The sequence below is a fragment of the Lonchura striata genome, chromosome 5, assembly GCF_050655825.1.
Source record: "Lonchura striata isolate lonStrDom1 chromosome 5, ASM5065582v1, whole genome shotgun sequence".
Classification (NCBI taxonomy): Eukaryota; Metazoa; Chordata; class Aves; order Passeriformes; family Estrildidae; genus Lonchura; species Lonchura striata.
The window spans coordinates 55,041,294-55,059,640 of record NC_140707.1 but is presented as its reverse complement, the minus strand read 5'-3'; the positions used below and the strand labels follow the sequence as shown (position 1 = coordinate 55,059,640).

Genomic DNA, 18,347 nt, shown 5'->3' with positions numbered 1-18,347 from the left:
TTTAAAATGACACATATTGGTCAAGATGTGTTATCAAAGGCTTTGCTGAGCAGTGGAAAGGACTAGGTAGAAATGATCCTCTGTACTTTGCCTGGAGAAGAATTAAAGCTCAGCAGTTTATATCACCAGTAGTTAAATATCCTGAAAGTAGAAGGATCCTTATCTTTTGCAAACTGTCTCAAGCAGCTGTCTGGAGTTTATTAGTAGAGCAGTGGGCAGCAAAGAAAACTGTGTAGTCAAACTAAAGAAGAGATGTGACTTTTATGTTTTGCAGGTGATGCAAATTCTGGTGGGAACACTGGAATCACATTAATTCATTAAGATCCACCAATAGAGGAAAGAGAAGTGAATGGATTTAGGAAATTAACACTGACATTTTTATACTTTATCTTGTATTGTGCTTATGGGAGTGTAAATTATCTGTTTCACAAGAGGATGAAAAGGCTAATATATCACCATGCTCTGGCGTATTCCTGATACCTTTGAATTCCTACTGTACTGTGCAGTTGGCTGGAATTCTGTAATTAAATTTCTTGTCCTGGGTAGACCTTGAATAGCTTGACTCCATTATTCCACAGTAACTAAGGTAATGTCAGCCCCTTCTTCCTGAAATGACATCCCTCTTATGTGCAAGGACATCAGGTAAACTTTTTCCTGAAGAAGATACCATGAACTCATTTTTCAGCAACCTTCTTGTATAAAAATAGCAAGAACTTGGAATAAGTGATACAAAGGTTGTTTTAATATGTACCCACTTCTTGGGCACATTAGGATAATGTAGCAATTATCAGCTGAAATAATAGCTTCTCTTCCCTGCCTGTTGATTAGAAACCAAAAAAAATAAGCAGCATATGAAGCCTGCCAAATGAGTCTTGAAACACTTTGATTTGCTCTCCAACTGATCTTTATAGCATATTTAGGAACAAGTACTTTTCTTGTCTCACTAGATAAACAACTCCTGAGAAAATATTAACCAGCTGAAAGTGGTATCCCTTAGGGAAAATCCCTTATTACAGAGCAGCAAAAGCTGCTAGAAGTAGGTGACTGCCAAGACTCTGTAATAAAAGCAGTAGTTTATAACACAGGCAAAGTGAAATGAAGGAAAACAAAATCCTCATGGGCTACAAGTTAGTATGTGGTGCCAATCTCCCAGAAGGCTTAAAAAAATTATCAGAACGACAAAAATACTTAAAACTTTTTTTTCATAAGAAAAACACTATGGTTTTCCTTTTATAAGATAGGCTAAGTCTCCAGATCTAAACATTGCTATTCATATCCTGATATTATTTTGACAAGTGAAGTTTACAATCAAGAACTCCTATGAATGCACATAAGAACTAATTTCCTCAAAAATTATCTTTAACTTTGAAAGAGATAAAATATTATAATGCACAATCTGCAATTATCTTGAATAATAAGTATGCTTGAAACCCTGTATCCAGCTCTGTTTAGTGGGTTAGAATAGAAATGCATCATTTATATCAGTTTTAGGATGCACAGATCCATCTCCTGCAGGGATGAATATATAGAAACTATCTTATATGTGTATTGTACTACAAGAAATATTTGCCTCTTATATATTTTCTTTTCTTATTTTCCTTCATATTGTGCTCCCTTTATGACTGGCCAGCTCTACAGTTTCTAAAAATGGTTTGTACGAGTGTCTGAGAAGTTTTGACCTACTTTGACACAGAGAATTATGATTATACCATGGGAGAGCTTGGAGAGAGTGAATGATAAGAAGAAGAAATCTCTCCTCAAATTTTATGTTTTTTTGTTTGTTTGTTTGTTTTTAAATTGTTTTTAGAGTTTAATACAGGAGTGTCCAGCATATGATGAATATATCCTGCTATCAGAGCACCATGTTCTAACTACTGAGTGTTTGTCCACCCTTTCTGAAATACCTGATCAGAAAGAACGATTTAAAATTTGGAGTGCTATGAAAATAAAAATAATTTTTATTGTTGGATAACCCATTAAACTTTCTTCAATTATTTGGCTATTGGAAGCAATGTGAAGAAAGGTGGTACTACAATGTCACATTGTAGGATACTGGTGTGGTGGGGGACAAGTTGACAGCTGTCTGTGGGAAAAGTTTCATCTCTTAGTTATGTCTTTCAGAAGCAGTGGTGGTGCTTCCAGCAACGCTGTGCTAGAGAAAGGCAGGACCATGATGGAGTTTGTCCCCAGAGGCAATGTGACTTGAAGGCACCACCTGAGCCTTGCAGCATAACCCATGGCTGAAGGGTGAGGGAAACTCAGCCATTTCCTGCTTAGCAGAGATGGATCTACTTTTGTACATGCCAGGTAAAAACTGCTATTGTCTGTACACCACTGCTTGTATCTGCTGCCAGTGTTTTGGTAGCTGCCTTTAGGACTACACTTGTGAGGCTCAGTCAGAGAGACAGGTCCTGTGTGTTTTGATTTAGATAAATGCATTCTACACATGTGTTTGATGTTCAAGGCCAGAAGAAGGGAGGGTTGAGGCTCACTCAGGTTCAAAAATCACACAGGCAATTAACACAGAGGTAAGCAGTTTGAGGAAGAGTGGCTGCTGCTATTTTAAAGTGAACGTGAAAAGCTGCCAAGAATATCTAGTATGAATGCTCTATCCTTACTTTCTCTGAGTAATCACATAGTTATCTGTATGAACACACAAGTGTGTTCCCCTTGGCTTGAGTGTAACAAGGACTAAAGATCCTACCATATGGTTATCTTTAAATTTAGAGGTAATAAAATAGATTGGGAGAGCTTGGATGATTTCCAAAGTCTGCCGAGGTTTGCATTTCATTCTTCTGGTGTGATCTGCAATAAATCCTTTTTTTCTTCCCCCAGATATGATAATATTACCTTTCTCTTCAACATTTATTTCTCTAATCTGTGTAAATTTCTAGTAAGGGAATTCTTGTTTATTGGTGCTCATGGAGAATTTGGGCTGTGAGGCCCAAATCTTGGTTCATGCTCCAGGCAGTACTTTCATATAGGTAATAATAATATTGATATACTTTTGATAAGTGCAAATAAAGAAACTCCTTGGAGAGAAATAGAGGATAGAATTATAATGAATGAAGATTTAAGACTGACATCATACAGGAAGGTTTTACAGGAATTTTAAAGTGATATTTTAAAGTAGTGATTTCAAAGATATAAATAGCAGTTATGCTGCAGATGTCATTTCCTTTATGTGGTAATCAGCTATTATTAGATATTTTTGCCTTTGAAAGGTGCCTAACTAAAACAAATATATAAGGAACATTGCTATTCAATGGAATGCAACACAAAAAAAAAATTCTAAAATTACTTAAGATTCCTAATTCATAATCATTGACAGTAATTATTTGTGATGTTGATAGTCGGTCTAAATGCCAACAATTGCCAAACAAATGACAGTTTGAAAGCAGAGATCTCACACACTAGTCAAAATCAGGTCAAACCTATTTTTTTGGAATGCTTTATCCATTAGCCAATTCAGTACACACAGTCAACAGCTAAAGTTTGGCTTCATACACCAGAGATTCTGAGCGAGGGAGAGTGGCAGGAAGAAATTTTTAAGAGGTTCACATTCTTTCTGCCAACTACTCTATTAGGATGAGTGAAGTTTAAATTGCTTGATTGAAAACTTATTTTATTTGCTCAGCCTCGAAGTTAAAGCTGTCCTCTCCCTTGACTTCTGTGCTCATGAAATGGACAGAGTTGATAGCCCATAAAATAGACTAACTTTTCACTAGCATGCTATTAATATTTTGTCATCTGAAAAGATCAAGAAAACTAGAACTATATCAGTTTATTTCTCCTTGGAAAAACGTGTTAAAAAAACTTTAAGTCTGAAAGGAAGTGGTAACATTTGTTTGGTTTATGAATTGCTTTATTTTTTAATTCAAAATGAAAAAAATGCTGTCTTTTCAAAGGGGAAATACTACCAATTTGGTAAATCTTTTTGATTTACCAAACTTTTCAAAACCAGCTGAGAAGTTTGCCTGCAGGACCTGTAAATTTTCAGAGATACCCCAATATTTAAAGGCTCTCTAATCATCAAGTTTATTGTAAATATTTCTTACTAAATTATGTATTGTATTGAATAGAAATTTAATATTCTATCACCTTATAGTATACATAATATACAATTTAATCCATATTTTCACTCTACCTTAAACTTTTGTTGAGTATTCTAATAAATGATTGTATCTGAATGAGTTGGATCTTTATTGTGGATGGTGGTTCAGAGCTTTAAATCTGTTGTTGCAAACAATTTATTGTTCTTTTTCTTTTTTGTTTCTCTATCATGTCCCAAAGATTTTTAGTGGCTATTGGAAAGAATATGTATTTTAGAGTGTCAAATCTGGCAAACTAGGAGCCGGATACCAACAATTCCTAAGTTAAATCCCTGGCAGTACTCTGGAAAAAAGTTTTGAGGGAGTATCAGTTTTCCAAATAGCAATTTCAGAATATCTTTAATATGCCTGTTGGAAAAATTAAATCTGATTTTCTTAAAAGTAGCAGTCTGTCAAGCACTAAACACAGCTAATGATCTTACTGTTTTAGAAGGTAGAACTAGCATTATTGTGCAGACTCAGCTTTTGTCTTTTGCATATAATAACAAAGAATCTTTACATGTTGCTTGGTTTGAAGAAAGTTATTTGGTGATATTCCCATCTGCTTTCAGAGAGGTGGCATAATGGAGCTCCTGGCCCAATGCCTACCACAGGGTGCTGAACCATAGAATGATTTGGGCTGGTAGGGCCCTCCAGAGATCTCTCTAGTCCATATGCTATTGAGGGGAGTAAGACTAACTTAGAAGTTAGACCTGAATCTTCTGGGTCTTACCGAGTTTTGAATATATTCAGGGTTGAAGAGACTACAGCATTCTGGACATGCTTATTGTGATTTTTTTTTTTTTCCTCACTTGTACCTTTTCAGAATTTCCTTTGTTTCAATACACAGCTTGCAGAAATGCCTGTCAGCCTCTCCTACAATCCCCCTCTATGTAGTTGAATATTCCAATGACATCCCCCTTAATGAAGCAAGCTTCACTCATTCACACTCTCCTTATGGATCATAGAGCCACATCCCTGCTGGGCTGGAGCCAGTGGGTCAATATGTATTACATATTGGGGAACCCAAACCCGTGGCTTTATGCAGGACACTGCTGAGGGTTCTTATTTGTCCTTTTCTCTGTGTGGCACTGCATCTACCCCTGCTCAGACATGACCATGACTTAACCAGAAGCCTCTGAGCAAAATCTACCCTGCTTCACATTTTGCCTGCTGCCTCTGCAGGTTCTTCAAGTGGTCCTTTATAAATAAAAGTTATTTATTCTCCTTCAGCTTCTACCATGTCTGAGACCTCAAAATCTTTCTCAGAGCCCACATTGCTGCAGCACAAGGGGTGATCACTGCAGGCTGTTCCCAGGATTGTGCTCCTTAGCACATCTTCATCTGTTTCCTTGGGCAGGCACCCTGCATCCTGCACCACTGGACTCAGTGGACAACCTCACCTTATCATCTGTATTGTTCCCCATGAGGTTGTGAGATAAAGTCAAATAAAATCTATTCTTTACTTTTAGATTCTCCTGCACCCAGGAAAAAATAATGAAATTGGTAATTATCTAGTTGAATTTTTTATATGTCTGACTGAATTGTGTCTCACATTGAAGGAATAACAAATGTTCCCAATGAATTCAGTCGAGTGGGACTTATCCCTGTTATTTATGAAGACTCCCTTTGCTGGTGAGTATCTGGGACCTGAAATACTTGGTAGCTTCTGACAGACAAAGCAGAAGTTCATCCTTATTCAAATTTTTATGAAATAAATATAACAAAACCAGATCAAACATCAAACTCCCTCCCACCCCCACCCCAAGGAAATGCGCTTTTAGCAACTGAATAACAATCAGAATACATATAAGACTTATTCTGCTAAATATAAATGGTAAATTTATTAGATTGACTATTGAACATAACTTTAATAAAATTGATTACTAAAGAAATTTCCATTTCACTATCATTTAATATTCATAGCTCTTACATACTTCTTTTAATTGTTCTGGAATATAATGAACCAAGTTAAATTAAGTTGTTCTGTAATCAATAATATGTTACTCTGCCACACGAAGGTCAAGAACTGTTCATGAAATAGGGAGCACAAAATGATTGTAAATACATTTGGAAGAGACAAGACAAAAGATACTTCGCAAAACACAGGAAAGACTACTTGAAGTCTTTTCTTAATACCTTTCTTTTATAGAACATAAAGGATTTTGGTAATACATTCATTTGAAAATAAAAGACAAAATAGCATAAATCACACTATAGCTGTTCACTTATGTTCATGGGAAAATTTGTACAAATGTGCCTTAGTATGATTCAAATAAAGATTAGATTCACATTAGTAAGAATGTAAAAGAAGGTAGATATCTGAAGTTTTTCTAGCTCAGAAGGTGTCTACAAAGGCTATTTATTAATTGATTTGGTAATTAACCAAGCTTACCGAAGATCAGAAATCACAGCTTTGTGATGAATTTCCTAAACTATTCGTCCTTGTCTACTGTATCCTTCTTTAAATATCACCCCTGCTTGAACAAATGGTGCTGCACTGATCTTTTCAAATGACAAATGACGTTTAATGACAAAACTTTGTGAGACATTTTTGTCACTGACCTAAATAAACATAGACTATGATGTCTGTGGATGCTCCCCTTTTAGAAAACAAAGTTAAGAGATGAGGTTGTGGGTTTATCTAGTGGTATACATATATCAGCTATTTCTTCCTTCAGTCATAGCAGTCATCTGTGGTAGCTTCAGTCAGTTTAAAAGCCAAAATTTCCTTTCTATGGAAAACATGCAGGAACAGAAGTGATTTCAGAGCTGATCTCATCCCAGGATCAGGCTGGGACATGATTAGGGAATGATTTAGGACTCAAACCCTGCAGGTGAGGTACACTCCTGGGTCCTGTAGATAAACACTGTTTTGCCTAAAGCTGTATAAGGCAAATGTTTGTCTGAGATTAAAATAATAGACCTGCAGTTTTAATGTTTTCAGCTGAGTCTATTAAAATTGCAAAAGTACCTTGTTCCCTTTTATACATATTTTTTTATCATCAGTATAATCTGGCTTGCTAGAACCTGGCCTTGCAGACCACTATGTTCATGCATGACCAGGTTACAGCTAATCTTTAAAGAATTTAACAGTCATATTTTCTATGCCAGTGTCTGCACCAAATTGAAATATATTAATAATTTACAATTACAGTTCAGACTGTTGTTGTAAAACCCTCAGAAAACAACCAGAAAAACAAGCATAACAAAACCCCTACAGATTATAATATCAGGAAAGTATTTTATGTCTTGTATAAATACAGTGTAACTCAAAGAGCAAAAAAAATACATTTTTTTAAAATAAATGGTAGCCGATAAAGCAATGTACCTACCAAGTCACTGAGTATCCATCCAATTTCCACGTTTCCTCCTGATGTCTTGGAGCCTGTGGGACAAGAGGTGTTTGAATGACAAATGCTTCATAACTGGATGCTATTTTCTGGGAGACCTTGGTAAACTGAATCCTGTTTCAAAAAGCAAAATTCCAGTTAACCTGTATCTTGAACATTCTAGTCTTGGCAAGTGTGTATGTGTTTCTGTTTTCAGCAATACTGTGACATATTTAGAATGTTTTAATGTGTGATTTTGATACAGTCAGTTTCTTAAAAATCTGTTTGAAACCAGTGAACCTTTGAGGGATGTTAATTAATAGAAATTAATACATTGATAAGGAAAAAGGATTTAATTCTACCAAATACTTGATCAGATTAGTCAATGCAAGGAATCTGGATCTGACCAAAGAATTTTCATTTTTATTTATGGTTGTGTTTTTTTTAAGCTTTCTATTCTGTTCTATTTCTATTTCTATTTCACTGTCTAAATCAGCTTTTGCCAGCTATTTTCCATGATAGCTTAAGTGCCAACAATGGAACAAAGAAAACAGTCCAAGATGATATGAATTTCTTAAGATAAATGGTTTGCTTAAGAGTAATATTAATTAGGTGCATCTCTACAGAAGATATTGATTTTATTAAAAATAAACATTATTGGAACAGTTTTAACTTTTATTGTCATCATAAAAAAAGTTCTCTCATGAAAACTGTTTGGAACTTCAAGCTTGACTGAACTTGAAAAATGCAGAGCAAATTTTTGCCAGATTTCATCTGAATCCTTCTCTGGCATATAAAACTTGGATGAGGTTTTGATACTTCTGGAGCAGATTGAGAAAATAGGTCCAAGCTTCAGATGTGTGAGAAAACCCTCTTGTGTTCTTTTTCAAGGATGTTCTTTCCTAATCTTTCACTGACTTTATATGACCTTCAACAACACAAATCACTTCAAAATCTTGTATCCTGAATTTTTCCTAAATATAGGAATTATGTACTACATTAGCAGGGATGTTATGGCTTTAATTTATTTATTTTATTTTTGGAAGCTTATTTTTAAAACAAAGTAGTAAATGACCGTTAGAACTTTACAACTGTGACAATTTCACTATGAGAAATTGAGGTAGAACTGTATCTCTTCAGATATTCTTTCCCATTTTAAAGTCAGTTTACATGAACCAAGCTTATGCCCCCTTAATATTCTTCATATAAACCCACCACAATTCTCTAAGTGCTCATTTTGCTCACAAACCTATTCAGTTTGTGTGAATAGGTTTAGCTGGCTGGACTGTTTGTGGAAACTGCATTTAACATTCATGCAAGATGAGCACTCACTTCTGGCACTGTTATCACAGACAGCCAATCAGAGATTGGTAGCAATTTTGTGCAAATTAATTGACCAGTCACATCTAACAGTTTAAATAGCAAATACAACATGGGACAGATTTTGACATGTTTGAATAGTTCTTTTGTTCATTACACTTAGGCTCCCACAGAAAGCCAGTACTCAGGGTGAGCAAGACTACTGACTGATGGCTAATCTGCATTTGTTATAAAACGAGAATTTCATCACCAAGGTGTAAAAATTAAGGAATAATAATTAATTGGATAATTTAAAGTAGATATCTAATAAAAACATTAGTAATGGTAAGAAGTCTCTCATGAGCAGGAAAAATTAGATCATTGCAGAATGATTCACTGTGGATTATTCACACAGCTGTAGAAATTATTCAGACTGACAGATTGATGTGTAGAACATGCCCATAAAGACAGGATATTTCCCACTCTTTGTTATCATTTCTTTGCTACACATTCTGCAGCTTTGACTGTGATTCTACAAGTTCATGCAAAGCAAGGAAAGCTACCAAACAGGATGGTCTCTGATTTTACTACCAGCACAAAATTAAAGGATAGAACCCAACAGGAGCAATTGGATGAAGAAAGAAATGGAAATTACATTCTTAATTAACAATGGAGTTATCAACTAAAATGCATATTATGCCGCTTTGGGCTTAAATTTATAAGAGAGGTGCTGAAAAGGTTGGAGTTAGCTGACTGATTTTGAATTTAGTCAAGTAGAATTCTTTTTAGTAATAAACAAACTAGCAGTCATAGGAAAAGAGTAACTTTTTTTTTTTCTTTGCAATCCAAAGCAAACTTCCAGTTGTTAAATTATTGTGATGAAATACGTTGTGAAACTTCACTGACAAGGGCATAATTTTCTGAAATAATATGTTTTTAAACTGATATCTTCCTGTTTCTTCAAGTAACAATAATATTTATGTAGTTTTGAATAGATTTTTCCTGTTGAAGTTACAATAATATTGAACTTGATCAAGTTTAACCTGATGAATTTATGAATTCATGCTTTTAATTTCTATCATGAAGAACTTTAGCTAAAGGTAGCTTATATATTGGCAATTTAACAGCTTAGTAACTGTAAAAAATTTACAATAAATGGAACTTAGTCTTCGAAAAGATAGAAAATAAGTCTGTCATCTTATTTGAATATGGAGCTGCTATTTTAAATACCACAGCTGGTACACTTTGATTAAACAATGCCTATTAAATGGATTACTTTAAATGGAAATTTTGTAGTGCTTGAATTTGGATAGGAGAAACTAAATTTGTAGACACATCTGCACTATTTCAGCTGCACAGTGCAATGAAGTTTTCATCAAAGAAATGTCATAAAATGTTTGACCCTTTGGATTTTATTTGTACTAGTCTGAAGCCATCCCAGAAAGATTATCTATTAAACATTAAATAAGAAAATATTTTGCCTTTATTTTTTATTTGCTATTGGTGTTCTATTTACCTTTTACTGAAATATTAAAAAAAAAAAAAGAAAAATGTCTAGTCTCATTCATCAAAAATCTCTTATGGTATTTTCTGAACCCTGCTCTAGCCTTTGGGATTGATTATTGACTAGGATGATTCTGCTTATATAGACCTCCTAAAAAGTGTTCTTTTACAGTTAAAAATGCAAGAATGAACCCTACATAAAGTATCTTGTTGTTTCTTACCACCAATCTAAGAATCTTTGGGCCTTGAAGTATAGTTTGTTTAGCAGATAATCAAAAGCGTAAATGTCAGATGATACTTTTCTCTGAGAAATATAGGAGGCCAGCAACACTTCATATACAATTTAAGTGCTCAGCTCTAACAGTTACTTACAAATCTTGTTTAATTGTTCAGGAGTCTTGAGATGCATAGATATTTTGTTCATAAAGTTGCCATCCCTGCACAGTCAAATCCAGCAAGCATTTACACATATGGTAAGTTCATTCAAAAATTGCTGTCTATAAGCAGGCCAAGATCTCTTTGATAATGCAATTGCAACAGCAGAGGTTATATGGGAAGTACAAAACTTGGGTTGCCTTCTCACAATTAAAAAGCTGAACATGTTTTCCACTTCAGTCACTGCATTTTCTTCCAGAGCAGTTTTCAAAAGTGTTTTCTGAACACGCTTCCCAATTCCCTTGTCAAGCTAGCTCATTTCATGGCAAGGAATACAGCATGCACAGGGCCAGAAGAAAAAAAAAGAAAAGAAGGGAAAAAATTACCTTGACTTTATATTAGAATGAAAAGGGACTGCTTCTTGATTTTTCAGTACAATGATATCCATAAACATGACTTTGCATCAGAATGAGAATCCAGAGTAATTTTCTCTATGGATTCTTTCAAGAATATAATTTGAATTCCCTGGAAAATTCAGTGGTAAATGAGGTTAAAACTTTGAAGTCTTTTGGAAAATGAATACTTAGTCCTGAGAAAAAGAGGAATTCACTTCCCTTGCAGTGCTTAGGAAAGCAGCACACACACTGAATAATGTAACAGGCAGAGTGGGTGGGTGTGCATGTGCAGGCAGAACATCTCACTGCCACTGTTGCTTCACAATGAAAATTCATTCCCAGACATGTCTTTTCCACACAATCATTTTAACACATTCTTCCTAACCTGAACATGTTGGGCACAAAGGAGCTTCATGCATCATGCTGTTTATCCTTGACCTTTCCTGTTGAGTTCAGGGAGGTACACATCTTCTATTTTATCTTGGAAAATTCTAATTAAAAGAGAAGGGAGAGATTTAAACGTGTGAAATTTTAATAGACTTCCCCAGTGTAGCAATTGTACATTATGTCATCTTGGATAAATTTTGACTGAATTAGCTTTTGCAGAATGCCCACCAGACCTGCTTTCACAGGCTGTTTTGCCATCTGCACTATTAAAACATCCCCATTAGCTATGCCTAGGGTTTAATCTTTTGCAACTGATTACAAATTGTCCATAATTCACAGCCCAAAATAGAATCACAGGAATTAATTTTTAAACGTTAGACTTGCAAATTCATTATACCAGAAACAAAAGGATATATCTAGTTATATTATTTTTAACCTGGAAAGGATGAAGATTATGTTTGTCACAGATGTTGATAATAAAGATCAGATACTAATAAAGTATTAGTCAAAGTCCAATTATCAGACCTATGGATGTTAGGGAAGTTTTAGTATGTTAATATTGCAAGTCTGACAGAAGTTCTAGTATTTCTCTTGAAGTCTGGTTGGAAGAATCCCACTGTGTGTGAGTCACTGCCCTCTCACTGTGGTAAAGCGATAACATACTCAAAAAGTAAACAAGGATTGACAGAAATTATGCTCTGTAAACCAAATATCTGTTCTTTTAGACATCTTGAAGGGAGAAGGGTTTTTTCTTTTCCTGTGACTCCCTTAACGATGGTCATCCTCATTTTTGTCTTTTAGGAAGGAAAAAAAAGGTAAGGGAGAGTATAGAAGGTACTGCCTGAAAGCTGGAGCTTTAAATCTTGCTCTATGACTGTCATCTCCCTGTTCAGACAAGATGTGCATGCAGCCCTGCACTCTAGTTCCTCCTCAGTAGTCATTGCCTAGTTTATCTATGGTTCCTGTATCAAAGAAGATAGAGGGTGATAAATGGTCATCTAGAGCTGACTCATGGTCAGCTTTGAAGCAGTTAGATGTAAGTAAAGTCAACAGGTTTCTAGAATGCATGTTTGCTTTTCTACCACTAATGATGTACTTCTGGTTTGGAAGCCTCTTTTACAATGACCAAAAATAAGGTGGGGATTCTGCTTAGAATCTGTGTTCCTAAAATCAGAATTTTGAGTCTTCTTGAATACCTATTTAGAAGTAAGTAATATGGATGGGGAAGGCAAAAAAGTAAAAGTAAGGAGTAATTAAGGCATTTTTAAATATCAGAGCTGTGTAAAACCACAAAGGGTATTGTTAAGTCCTGGTTGAATTTGTATTCCCATGATTTCCAGACTTTGTGACAAAATGGAGACTGAAACCTTATGAACATCCTCTCCTTTGACCTCCTAGTCCTATCAAACTTGAGGTTTTCTCTGCACAGTAATTTACATCATGAGAGTGCACTAAGCCACAGCTGCTGGGAGCCCTAACCACTCTGAAAGGAAATGGTCATTTTTTGTCATGGTTTGACAACAGGCTTTCAGAACTATAATGCTTCACTGTAATTCAAACATTCAATATAATGCCTACAAATTATGATTTTTGGATGCAGAATATATTTTGAAAATTACTGATTCCATTTCCAGCATGCTGAAGAAAATGGAGGAAATGGCATTTTCTGATGACAGCTCTAGTACCTACCCTGTGGAGCTGTATGAGGTAAGCAGCTCATATGTTTTCTGCCTTTTAATCCCCTCTGTGTCCATCCTCATACCTGAAAATATATCAAAAGCTGAATATTTGAACATTTATTTTCTTAGGAAAAAAATAAGGGAAAACACTGGGGTTTTTTTGTTTTGTTTTGTTTTGTTTTTTTTTAAGGTGAAAAATCTGATACTTAAGCTATTCTTGAAAGAGCAAAGAGAAAACAGATCCCTCTCAACACTGAAACAGCACCATTGCAGTCATCTGAAGAAGCCATCCACATTTCTTGGTGTGTCACTATTCCCTGGGAAATTTGACTGCCACAGTGAGCAGGGCTTAGAGTCTTGTGGTTCAGAAATCCAGACTACATTTCCTTTCATGACTGCTGGCCTAGGAGCAGCCATGAGGAATGATTTGGAGATAGGTCAGTATGCCCTCATCCAACCCTCTGATGCTGTCACCAGTCTCTAGCAGATGAGTGATGCATCGATCAGCGCGTGCCTTCTTACCTTGTGCATGCAAAGACATTGGGGTGGCACACTTCCTTTTTCTCTTGCACTTTGCACACCACATCTATCAAGAAAAAATGTAGATTAGGCAGCTCAAAGGTAAGAGAAGCTGTCTCAGCAACAGGGGAATGACTCACCAAGGAAATGACACAGGGAGAATTAAAAGTTTATCTCTTCAGAAGGATACAAGACATGTAACCATTCAGAAGCACTAGGTGTGGCAGCTTCTCTCTCTCTCTCTCTCTCTCTCTCTCTCATCCTGTATCCAGTCAAAACAGCAGCTCATGGCAAAGGTCCCAAATAATGTAATGCATTTAAAAAGTCCAAATGAGCATCTGTATCATGTGACTGCCTATCCTTCAACATAGGATGAATACCAAGTCTCAATATCAGGCAGGGATCTTGCTCAATATTAAACTTGAAATAACTGTACTGTAGGACTTGCAATTACTTGAATGGGTAGAGAAAGGATCCAGCTAGTGCAGGCTCAGGCTAGTGCAAGGCGGAGTATTTTTTTTCAGAAATGCCTATTAGGTCTGATTTATTCACATTACATTTTTGTCCACAAGGTGGAAAGATCATATGTATTCCAAGACACATCAGCAGCTAGAGCACAGGGGAAAGTGGATTCTGGAGTTTAGGGTAAGGCCAGTCTGCGTGCAATGCTTGGGATAACTGCTGATCTCTTTAGACTCTCTTATATCAGTTCTTTCTGAGTCTCTCAGGAGATGTTGCTTGTACTAGAACTAATATTTCAAGCATCAAGAGAGAAAAGCTGAAAAGAAGCAGAGGAAACCAGACAAGTGCATGCCACAACATGCTGAGTCACAGTTTAAAAATTCCATGATGGCCCTAGTAAATTCAGAACCACCAGCAGCAGGGGTTTTCCATGGATTCTCTGAAGAGAAGGGAAATAGAATCTTCTTTTGTGGCTATTGCCTGGGCATGCCTCAGAGCTGGGCCTTTCACAGGGTTGCTGAAAGTCATTTAATCCTTGTTTCCACCTGCTCCAGCACATCACATTTTGCAGCTCAGCGAGGCTCTATCTTTAGCCTCTCAGCAGTGGGACACTTTAGGCAGAAGAGGATTAAGCAGGCACACACAGATTTAAGTGCAGCCTGCAACTAGTCACAAATGTATTATCTACATAAACTGTCATTACTGGCACGAATATAAAACATAATTGTTGCATTGCACTATTTCTGATTAATTGATTTAAAGCATGAAGGAAGAGTGTGTCTACCTAAATAATAGTCATATTCATTGCAATAAAACTTCATTACACCATGTCTGTATAATTTAGCATTTTCTTAACCAAGGGGAACTGATCTTTATAAAGAAACCTGAGGGAAAACATGGCTGAAGAAAATATGTCACACCAAACATTATTATTACCAAACAATGTCAAAGGGACATAAGCCTGACAAATCTAGTTGGCTAAATCAAAGTGTGGGCATTTAGTACTGATGTGGGTGTTGCTTATACAGATTTTACAGTATTAAATAATTTATCCCTAAAATCATAGTGTTTTATTTCATCAAATATTGTTGAACAATTTCTTTAACTTAGAAACAAGAATGACAGCAGGAACATAATTTACTCCCTTTTTTTTAGCTTAAAAACCTGAAGTGGTGTAAGGATTTAGAAATTATTTGCATGGATCCTCAAAAGCAGGTGGTTGTAATTTGAAAGACTTATTACTGTAACTAATCATATGCAAGCATCTTTGTTTTTGTAAAGATGAAGTTTCTCATATGTAATAGTCTCCTCCTTGGAAATGTTCTTCTTCTTTGGAAACTGAGCTATGTCCTCGCTCTGAACTTGGGTTTGGCAGAGTATTTCCCTGTACCTGGGATCTCTGCCAGAAAAATGTGAAGACATGGGGTGGGACAAGGGAAAGAATGGGCTAGCTTGAGGGAGAGGTTAGCAGCCTGTGGTCAAGGGTTACAGAAACTCAAAATATGAAATCTTCACTGAACCTGAGTTGAGAAAAATGAAGAATATTTGCAGGACAATTCTTCCAATCCATAAGAGTGTTCAGATGGAGATGAACTGAGCTGGACTCCTAATTTCTGCACAAAGGAGGACTCCACTGACTGTAGAGTCTTACATGTTTACAATGGTAGAAATTAAATTTTAATTTGGACTTATTGTTTCTTCTTTTTTTCTTCACACTTTCAGGGTGAAAATTAATTATTGTTTGGGTTGGCAGTTTTGAGATTAGATATTTTAGATAAGTTCAAGATTAATTTTTTTCTTTGTAAAGTTAAAATAAAATCCATGCAAACCAGACTGATTTTAAACAAGTGCTCTGTAAGAAGGAGGCAGCTTTTCCACATCTGAAGACAGATAAATTTAAAACAATATATGCACATCTATTTAAAAATTATAATTTATTAATATGAAGAGTGATAACTGGTTTTTAGGCAGTTATGACAAAAGGCAATTATATTTAACAATCAGAAAAGAGACAGAAATGAGGAAAACTACACAAAATTATTGTATAATTTTTTGTCCCTTCAAATAACTAACCCTTTGAGCAATAGGACTTCAACTTTTCTAACTTGCATTTGGTCCTCTTATGTTGGTAAATAACAAAACCTTTCATCCTCTGCTTATATTCATAATATATTAAAAAATATTATTGTAGCAGAGGCAAATTGTTAAATTGTGAACTGTAAGTTGTCCAAGAGAAACCACTTGGTTGGCTAAAATGCCTTTCTGCTTGTAAATCTAAAAAATTTTAAGGTAGCTGATTTGCTGTCCCAAATAAGTGCTCAGATCTGCACTCACTTGGAATTTGATTGTGCAGCTATCACTGTGGTGGATGGACTTAAGCTATGTAATTATATATTCACTTGTCCCCTGGCTACACATAAATGATCATGACACTTAGGAGAAGGATTTTAACTGAAATAAATCTTGCCTGTGGAGCAAGCAAGAATTGTATGCAGACATCACATTACCACATCATCTTTGCCTAGAGGAGTGGTGAGTGCAGGAAAATAGGGTGTGACTCCAACTGTTTGGCTTCTACATTCAAATGATGTTGCCCAGCCCTCATGATTCACTATGTGCATGGTTCAGGCTTAATGTAACTTGAATTGTTGCTTGAAGCAGTGTGTTTTGTGTAGTAAGAGCTTCAGGGCAAGTACTGCAGAGTAAACTCTATCTAGAGCTGTCCTATCCCCTTGCACTGTTCAACTCTATCCACACCCTCTGCTGGAAGACTTGTCAGAATTGATTTATTAGTTGCTGCAATTGCTGGTGTGACAAAACAGCTCCTTCTACTCTACAGTGCAAATTTTGTTCCTCTGTAACAGGCAGTCACTATTTAGGGAAGTTCAGGGGGCTCTGGAGGTCTGGAAATGTGCTTAACAAGACATGGTTTTATCAGTCTGCATAAAGTTTCCTCATGTCACGTGTACTGCCAGTATAGATTCAGTCTCTTGAAAGCTATATATCTGTGTTGTTGGCATAGTGATAATTTTCTTAATATATGATGACCTTGGTTAAGTCACAGATGTAGTGGATGACTCACAGAGTACTAACATTCTTCACATCCCTATAAAGACTTATTTTTCTAATGCTAAGACTTCCACCTAGTTCCTCATCAGTGTCTTTGTATGAGTTTCACAACTGAGCTAAAGCAGGAAACCTGTGTTGATGGGTATGAATTTCATAATTTCCCTGACATACCTCTGAGTATGAAGAGAGTGTGAGAGAGTCAATCTTTATTAATGGAAATGAGGACTCTTCTTTCTAGCTGTTTATGCTTCTTCCTTCTTCCTCTGATATATGTTGTTATTGATTTGAAAAGCAAAACCCAAATTCTCCTTTCAGATCCATCCATCAATCCTGCCCTCAAAAATGATTTTACTACATCAATTATCAAACAATAAAATGTACATCCTATACATTGATCATATTTATGAAATCTTCATAGGGAAGATATTGATGCTTTATACAGCAGAGAAAATGAACTTGGCTACCCATTAAAATCTTTCTCAAATTAAAACTTCTAAAATTGTGTGGAAAAATTAATTATGAAAATAGCAGCTATTGCCTACAATTAGACTGTAGAATAGTCTTCCAAACTGAATGTCCCCCACTAAATAAAAATAAAGAGCTATGGGCAGACAGCTTTGGATTAATTATTTGGTCATAATTCTTGAAACCTCAGAAGAAAGCAGAATAATTTATACATCAACCTCTATCCTGCTGGGAGCAAATGTTAAAGAGCTAGATTAGGACTTTGAAGCATGTTCTTGGGTATGTGCTTTTGAAAATTTTTTCTACTCAAGGAAGAACATCTAAAAAACTGATGAAATATAAATAATTTTTTAATTTGTTTGTTTATTTGAATATAGGATCTTTTCATACATTTGCTGTCTTGAAACTGCTCATAAAAATAATAAGGTCACTGAGAGAAGACTATAAGCAAGGAAATATTATCAAAATGTTATCATTTGACAGGTCAAAGCAAGCAGGTGAAGACCTCTGGGTTTGTGGCTCATAAAATTACATCATACTCTGAGATTAAATGAAAGAGAAATATATATAAAATTATGTGCTACTTTTCAAGTTTTCAGTGAAATTACTGTATCTTATATTTACATTCATATAAATATGAATATATATATGCAGATGCATAAAAATATATGTGTATTATATATATATATATATATATATATATGTATATGGTGCATCTTTGTGCATACACATACCTGAAATAAGAATATAGAATTTAAAAACAAATCTATG

General features: G+C 35.5%; 1 long non-coding RNA gene across 1 annotated transcript in view; it reads left to right on the top strand.

Moving 5' to 3' along the window:
* The window catches only part of LOC110477271 (uncharacterized), a 115,058-nt gene that overhangs the window by 58,384 nt on the left and 38,327 nt on the right, over window positions 1-18,347 (top strand). The window contains exons 4-5 of the long non-coding RNA XR_014955720.1: window positions 2,122-2,307; window positions 13,017-13,089. This is a non-coding gene — a long non-coding RNA (uncharacterized LOC110477271). The remainder of the gene's footprint in view (window positions 1-2,121; window positions 2,308-13,016; window positions 13,090-18,347) is intronic.